This window comes from Schistocerca americana, unplaced genomic scaffold, assembly GCF_021461395.2.
Source record: "Schistocerca americana isolate TAMUIC-IGC-003095 unplaced genomic scaffold, iqSchAmer2.1 HiC_scaffold_184, whole genome shotgun sequence".
NCBI lineage: Eukaryota > Metazoa > Arthropoda > Insecta > Orthoptera > Acrididae > Schistocerca > Schistocerca americana.
In genome coordinates this window covers 340,001-347,991 of record NW_025725889.1, presented here as the reverse complement: position 1 = coordinate 347,991, position 7,991 = coordinate 340,001, and the positions used below count along the sequence as shown (strand labels likewise).

The window sequence follows — 7,991 nt, the reverse complement described above, 5'->3', positions numbered from 1 at the left end:
CGAAGCGCGGTGGACATCTGCAGTGTGCTGGTCCGATTGAGGACTGTGTGCGCTGAGGATGCGCCGCCGCCCGGCGCTCGGCGCCGCGACGCCGTCTGCTGCTCGGTCGCCTCTGCGGTTCTCGCAGGTGGTTTGTATCGCAGCTGTGCGGACGTGTTGGCGCGTGCGCTGTGCTGGGAGAGTTCGCTTCGGCACCCAAGTGGGGCTTTTGTCCTTCTGTGGCGCTGGCGTTGGAGCTGCCGGTCACCGTAGGTGGCGCGTGTTGTCTCCCGCCGGCAATGCCACGACAGCACGCTCCCGGGCCTCTGTCGGCAGCGGCAAGCTCAGTTGGGAGCACGGGTGGTCGCACCTAAAGCGTCTACTCGCCAAACTCCGGGCGATTGCGCCTCTCTCGAACCCGACCAAGTACTTAGGACGGCGCTGCGCGCCGCCGGGACCTGAGAGGGTTTCGAGGTGTATTGTGCAGGGGAGCTCAGCCTCCTCCTGTTTGCAGAATAATTGAGCGGACGCTTGCGTGTTCGCGCGGGCCCCCGGGACACACTCCCGGGCGGCCGGCTGCTCAGCTCTAGTTGACGCAGCTCCCTGGTTGATCCTGCCAGTAGTCATATGCTTGTCTCAAAGATTAAGCCATGCATGTCTCAGTACAAGCCGCATTAAGGTGAAACCGCGAATGGCTCATTAAATCAGTTATGGTTCCTTAGATCGTACCCACGTTACTTGGATAACTGTGGTAATTCTAGAGCTAATACATGCAAACAGAGTCCCGACCAGAGATGGAAGGGACGCTTTTATTAGATCAAAACCAATCGGTCGGCTCGTCCGGTCCGTTTGCCTTGGTGACTCTGAATAACTTTGGGCTGATCGCACGGTCCTCGTACCGGCGACGCATCTTTCAAATGTCTGCCTTATCAACTGTCGATGGTAGGTTCTGCGCCTACCATGGTTGTAACGGGTAACGGGGAATCAGGGTTCGATTCCGGAGAGGGAGCCTGAGAAACGGCTACCACATCCAAGGAAGGCAGCAGGCGCGCAAATTACCCACTCCCGGCACGGGGAGGTAGTGACGAAAAATAACGATACGGGACTCATCCGAGGCCCCGTAATCGGAATGAGTACACTTTAAATCCTTTAACGAGTATCTATTGGAGGGCAAGTCTGGTGCCAGCAGCCGCGGTAATTCCAGCTCCAATAGCGTATATTAAAGTTGTTGCGGTTAAAAAGCTCGTAGTTGGATTTGTGTCCCACGCTGTTGGTTCACCGCCCGTCGGTGTTTAACTGGCATGTATCGTGGGACGTCCTGCCGGTGGGGCGAGCCGAAGGCGTGCGACGCGCCTCGTGCGTGCTCGTGCGTCCCGAGGCGGACCCCGTTGCAATCCTACCAGGGTGCTCTTGAGTGAGTGTCTCGGTGGGCCGGCACGTTTACTTTGAACAAATTAGAGTGCTTAAAGCAGGCAAGCCCGCCTGAATACTGTGTGCATGGAATAATGGAATAGGACCTCGGTTCTATTTTGTTGGTTTTCGGAACCCGAGGTAATGATTAATAGGGACAGGCGGGGGCATTCGTATTGCGACGTTAGAGGTGAAATTCTTGGATCGTCGCAAGACGAACAGAAGCGAAAGCATTTGCCAAGTATGTTTTCATTAATCAAGAACGAAAGTTAGAGGTTCGAAGGCGATCAGATACCGCCCTAGTTCTAACCATAAACGATGCCAGCCAGCGATCCGCCGCAGTTCCTCCGATGACTCGGCGGGCAGCCTCCGGGAAACCAAAGCTTTTGGGTTCCGGGGGAAGTATGGTTGCAAAGCTGAAACTTAAAGGAATTGACGGAAGGGCACCACCAGGAGTGGAGCCTGCGGCTTAATTTGACTCAACACGGGAAACCTCACCAGGCCCGGACACCGGAAGGATTGACAGATTGATAGCTCTTTCTTGATTCGGTGGGTGGTGGTGCATGGCCGTTCTTAGTTGGTGGAGCGATTTGTCTGGTTAATTCCGATAACGAACGAGACTCTAGCCTGCTAACTAGTCGCGTGACATCCTTCGTGCTGTCAGCGATTACTTTTCTTCTTAGAGGGACAGGCGGCTTCTAGCCGCACGAGATTGAGCAATAACAGGTCTGTGATGCCCTTAGATGTTCTGGGCCGCACGCGCGCTACACTGAAGGAATCAGCGTGTCTTCCTAGGCCGAAAGGTCGGGGTAACCCGCTGAACCTCCTTCGTGCTAGGGATTGGGGCTTGCAATTGTTCCCCATGAACGAGGAATTCCCAGTAAGCGCGAGTCATAAGCTCGCGTTGATTACGTCCCTGCCCTTTGTACACACCGCCCGTCGCTACTACCGATTGAATGATTTAGTGAGGTCTTCGGACTGGTACGCGGCATTGACTCTGTCGTTGCCGATGCTACCGGAAAGATGACCAAACTTGATCATTTAGAGGAAGTAAAAGTCGTAACAAGGTTTCCGTAGGTGAACCTGCGGAAGGATCATTACCGACTAGACTGCATGTCGTTCGATGTGCGTGTCGTGTCGCGCAACACGCTACCTGTACGGCTCGCAGTAGCCGTGCGCCGCGTGCGGAACCACGCGTGCTTCTCAAAACTAACGCCAATGTTGTGTGGTACGAGCGCTGAAGCGCTGGAGCGGCTGGCCTGCGGCACCTGGCGCCTGGCGCCGGTTTTGAATGACTTTCGCCCGACTGCCTGTCCGCTCCGGTGTGGAGCCGTACGACGCCCATCGGCCGTGAGGCCGTTGGACACAGAACGCTTGAACAGGGGCCGCCACACGCCTACGTCCCGCCTATGCAACTGTCTTGAAAGAGACAGTGGAAACTAAGAAAAGATCACCCAGGACGGTGGATCACTCGGCTCGTGGGTCGATGAAGAACGCAGCAAATTGCGCGTCGACATGTGAACTGCAGGACACATGAACATCGACGTTTCGAACGCACATTGCGGTCCATGGATTCCGTTCCCGGGCCACGTCTGGCTGAGGGTCGGCTACGTATACTGAAGCGCGCGGCGTTTGCCCCGCTTCGCAGACCTGGGAGCGTCGCGGCCGCCTGTGGGGCCGGCCGCGCCTCCTGAAACGTGCGATGCGCGCCCGTCGCCTGGCGGTTCGCATACCGGTACTTACTCGGTAGCGTGCACAGCCGGCTGGCGGTGTGGCGTGCGACACCTCGTACAACGACCTCAGAGCAGGCGAGACTACCCGCTGAATTTAAGCATATTACTAAGCGGAGGAAAAGAAACTAACAAGGATTCCCCCAGTAGCGGCGAGCGAACAGGGAAGAGTCCAGCACCGAACCCCGCAGGCTGCCGCCTGTCGTGGCATGTGGTGTTTGGGAGGGTCCACTACCCCGACGCCTCGCGCCGAGCCCAAGTCCAACTTGAATGAGGCCACGGCCCGTAGAGGGTGCCAGGCCCGTAGCGGCCGGTGCGAGCGTCGGCGGGACCTCTCCTTCGAGTCGGGTTGCTTGAGAGTGCAGCTCCAAGTGGGTGGTAAACTCCATCTGAGACTAAATATGACCACGAGACCGATAGCGAACAAGTACCGTGAGGGAAAGTTGAAAAGAACTTTGAAGAGAGAGTTCAAAAGTACGTGAAACCGTTCTGGGGTAAACGTGAGAAGTCCGAAAGGTCGAACGGGTGAGATTCACGCCCATCCGGCCACAGGCCTCCGCCCTCGGCAGATGGGGCCGGCCGCCCGCGCGGAGCAATCCGCGGCGGGGTCGTGTCCGGTTGCCTTTCCACTCGCCGCGGGGTGGGGCCGTTCCGGTGTGCGGTGGGCCGCACTTCTCCCCTAGTAGGACGTCGCGACCCGCTGGGTGCCGGCCTACGGCCCGGGTGCGCAGCCTGTCCTTCCGCGGGCCTCGGTTCGCGTCTGTTGGGCAGAGCCCCGGTGTCCTGGCTGGCTGCCCGGCGGTATATCTGGAGGAGTCGATTCGCCCCTTTGGGCGCTCGGGCTCCCGGCAAGCGCGCGCGGTTCTTCCCGGATGACGGACCTACCTGGCCCGGCCCCGGACCCGCGCCGCTGTTGGCTCGGGATGCTCTCGGGCGGAATAATCGCTCCCGTCAGCGGCGCTTCAGCTTTGGACAATTTCACGACCCGTCTTGAAACACGGACCAAGGAGTCTAACATGTGCGCGAGTCATTGGGCTGTACGAAACCTAAAGGCGTAATGAAAGTGAAGGTCTCGCCTTGCGCGGGCCGAGGGAGGATGGGGCTTCCCCGCCCTTCACGGGGCGGCGGCCTCCGCACTCCCGGGGCGTCTCGTCCTCATTGCGAGGTGAGGCGCACCTAGAGCGTACACGTTGGGACCCGAAAGATGGTGAACTATGCCTGGCCAGGACGAAGTCAGGGGAAACCCTGATGGAGGTCCGTAGCGATTCTGACGTGCAAATCGATCGTCGGAGCTGGGTATAGGGGCGAAAGACTAATCGAACCATCTAGTAGCTGGTTCCCTCCGAAGTTTCCCTCAGGATAGCTGGTGCTCGTACGAGTCTCATCCGGTAAAGCGAATGATTAGAGGCCTTGGGGCCGAAACGACCTCAACCTATTCTCAAACTTTAAATGGGTGAGATCTCCGGCTTGCTTGATATGCTGAAGCCGCGAGCAAACGACTCGGATCGGAGTGCCAAGTGGGCCACTTTTGGTAAGCAGAACTGGCGCTGTGGGATGAACCAAACGCCGAGTTAAGGCGCCCGAATCGACGCTCATGGGAAACCATGAAAGGCGTTGGTTGCTTAAGACAGCAGGACGGTGGCCATGGAAGTCGGAATCCGCTAAGGAGTGTGTAACAACTCACCTGCCGAAGCAACTAGCCCTGAAAATGGATGGCGCTGAAGCGTCGTGCCTATACTCGGCCGTCAGTCTGGCAGTCATGGCCGGTCCTTGCGGCCGGCCGCGAAGCCCTGACGAGTAGGAGGGTCGCGGCGGTGGGCGCAGAAGGGTCTGGGCGTGAGCCTGCCTGGAGCCGCCGTCGGTGCAGATCTTGGTGGTAGTAGCAAATACTCCAGCGAGGCCCTGGAGGGCTGACGCGGAGAAGGGTTTCGTGTGAACAGCCGTTGCACACGAGTCAGTCGATCCTAAGCCCTAGGAGAAATCCGATGTTGATGGGGGCCGTCATAGCATGATGCACTTTGTGCTGGCCCCCGTTGGGCGAAAGGGAATCCGGTTCCTATTCCGGAACCCGGCAGCGGAACCGATACAAGTCGGGCCCCTCTTTTAGAGATGCTCGTCGGGGTAACCCAAAAGGACCCGGAGACGCCGTCGGGAGATCGGGGAAGAGTTTTCTTTTCTGCATGAGCGTTCGAGTTCCCTGGAATCCTCTAGCAGGGAGATAGGGTTTGGAACGCGAAGAGCACCGCAGTTGCGGCGGTGTCCCGATCTTCCCCTCGGACCTTGAAAATCCGGGAGAGGGCCACGTGGAGGTGTCGCGCCGGTTCGTACCCATATCCGCAGCAGGTCTCCAAGGTGAAGAGCCTCTAGTCGATAGAATAATGTAGGTAAGGGAAGTCGGCAAATTGGATCCGTAACTTCGGGATAAGGATTGGCTCTGAGGATCGGGGCGTGTCGGGCTTGGTCGGGAAGTGGGTCAGCGCTAACGTGCCGGGCCTGGGCGAGGTGAGTGCCGTAGGGGTGCCGGTAAGTGCGGGCGTTTAGCGCGGGCGTGGTCTGCTCTCGCCGTTGGTTGGCCTCGTGCTGGCCGGCGGTGCAGGATGCGCGCGCCTGCGCGGCGTTCGCGCCCCGGTGCTTCAACCTGCGTGCAGGATCCGAGCTCGGTCCCGTGCCTTGGCCTCCCACGGATCTTCCTTGCTGCGAGGCCGCGTCCGCCTTAGCGTGCTCCTCCGGGGGCGCGCGGGTGCGCGGATTCTCTTCGGCCGCCATTCAACGATCAACTCAGAACTGGCACGGACTGGGGGAATCCGACTGTCTAATTAAAACAAAGCATTGCGATGGCCCTAGCGGGTGTTGACGCAATGTGATTTCTGCCCAGTGCTCTGAATGTCAACGTGAAGAAATTCAAGCAAGCGCGGGTAAACGGCGGGAGTAACTATGACTCTCTTAAGGTGGCCAAGTGGCGGCGGTGTGGCTGCATCCGGACTTGGCTTTTCGAAGTGCGGTCTTGATGTAGTCGTGCTGCTGCTGCGAGGTGCCTTCCTTGGGTTATGGTTACAGGGAGAGTGATGCGCAATACATGGGCCTAGCCCTCTTAGCCTCTCCTCTCCTGCGGTCTTCTCCCCTTCTCGTGGGCCCGCTGATTTTCGCAGAGTGGAAGACCGCACCAGGGGCTTGGGGGGGTTACCAGCCCCCCCTCGCACTATCCCTTTTTTTAGTTGGGGGCAGTATTCAGAGAAAAAGTGGTGGCCCTTCCGCTGAAGGTGCCACCCCAACTCCCCCAGCACCTAGCCGGCCAACCGGCCGTGCCGAAAATCTTGTAACTTTTGCAGCTGTATACGCCTGTAGTGAGTGCCACCGCAGCTTCACCACCAAGAACGGTCTCGGGGTCCATCGCCGCCGCCAACACCTTGCGGCCGCCAACGCGGAGATCGTCACGGAGAGGCATCGCGCGAGGTGGACGGAGGAAGAAGTCCTGTCGCTCGCCAAGGCGGAGGCCGAACTGTTCCTCGAGAGGGACGCCCGGTTCTTCTTTGTAAATCAAGAGCTCATCAGGATGTTCCCCGACCGAACGCTTGAGGCAATCAAGTGCCGACGGCGGCAAGCTGCCCACAAGCAGCTTGTCCGCCAATTCATGGAGGCGCTTGAGATCGGTCGGGGGGAAGAGCCGGCGTCCCGCCGGGGAGCAGCGAGCCCGCTGCCTGACGCGGGCGAGGCCGCTGCGCCGCCCGTCGACGCAGCCGAGGACTTCGCGGCCGACACCACCGGGCCGCCGCCGGAGGGGCCGACTGACGCCGCCATCTGGGAGCATCTGGCGGGGCTACCCGCTTCCGCCCAGCGTTTCTCTGCCCTGGATCGTGTCATAGGTCTGGGGCGGGGCACGCCGCCCGATGTCATCCTGGGCATGCTCCCGGATGCCCTTGCGTCGGTCGGGTCCAGAGGGGAGAGATCGATCACCAGGACACAGCGGCCGCGCCAACCATCGAAGCGGCCGCCTGCCGCGCTGCCGACGCAGAAGCGCAAGCGGCGCCGCTGGGAGTACGCGAGAACGCAGGATGCCTTCCGACGGTCGCGTGCACGTTGCGTGCGCGGCCTCTTGGATGGCACCCTGCTCCAGCCGCCACCTGCCATCCCTGGTCTGCTGGACTTCTGGGCGGACCTCTTCACCAAGAAGCCCATCTCCACCGCGGGCTTCATTCGTGACCGCCTCCTCCCGCACTCGGAGCCTGTCGCTCCCGAGTGCCTATGGGGGCCGGTCACACATGAGGAGGTCGCCGCCGCGTTGCCGCCCAGGGGATCAGCAGCCGGGCCGGACGGCCTTACCCCAGCGGAGTTGCGGCGCCTGCCGCACGAAGTCCTGGTGAAAGTGATGAATCTCTTCCTTCTGGCCCGCGCCCTTCCGGAACGCCTGCTTCGCGCGCGAACGTCCCTTCTCCCGAAGACGGCTGCACCAACATCCCCCGCTGACTTTCGCCCCATTACGGTCTGCTCGGTGTTGGCGCGGACCTTTCACAAGGTTCTCGCGTCACGCCTGATGCGCGCATGTGCTGTGGACGAACGTCAGCGGGCATTCATCCCTCGGGATGGGATGTTGGAAAATACCTTCATCTTGGACACTGCTCTCACCGACGCAGTTCGCTCCTGCCGCTCTGTCTTTGTGGCATCGATCGACGTATCTAAGGCATTCGATTCGGTAGATCATGCTGCCCTTCGCCCCGTGCTGAAGGCGCATGGCCTGCCGGATTGTTTTGTCGAGTATGTCGAGCGGTGCTACGAGGGCAGCACGACAGTGATAGCGGACGGCGCCGGCGTGGGCGTGTCTGTGCAGCCAGGACGGGGCGTTCGCCAGGGCGATCCCCTCTCCCCCCTCCTGTT

General features: G+C 60.1%; 2 non-coding genes and 1 pseudogene across 2 annotated transcripts; all 3 read left to right on the top strand.

The window, feature by feature from the left end:
• The first annotated feature begins 579 nt into the window (after positions 1 to 579).
• On the top strand, positions 580 to 2,489 carry LOC124573695. The gene has a single exon (XR_006972072.1). It is a non-coding gene; the product is annotated as a small subunit ribosomal RNA (ribosomal RNA).
• Positions 2,490 to 2,840: 351 nt separating this feature from the next.
• LOC124573676 lies at positions 2,841 to 2,995 on the top strand. The gene has a single exon (XR_006972055.1). It is a non-coding gene; the product is annotated as a 5.8S ribosomal RNA (ribosomal RNA).
• A 188-nt stretch (positions 2,996 to 3,183) lies between these two features.
• Positions 3,184 to 7,991, top strand: part of LOC124573652 — a 7,954-nt pseudogene continuing 3,146 nt past the window's right edge.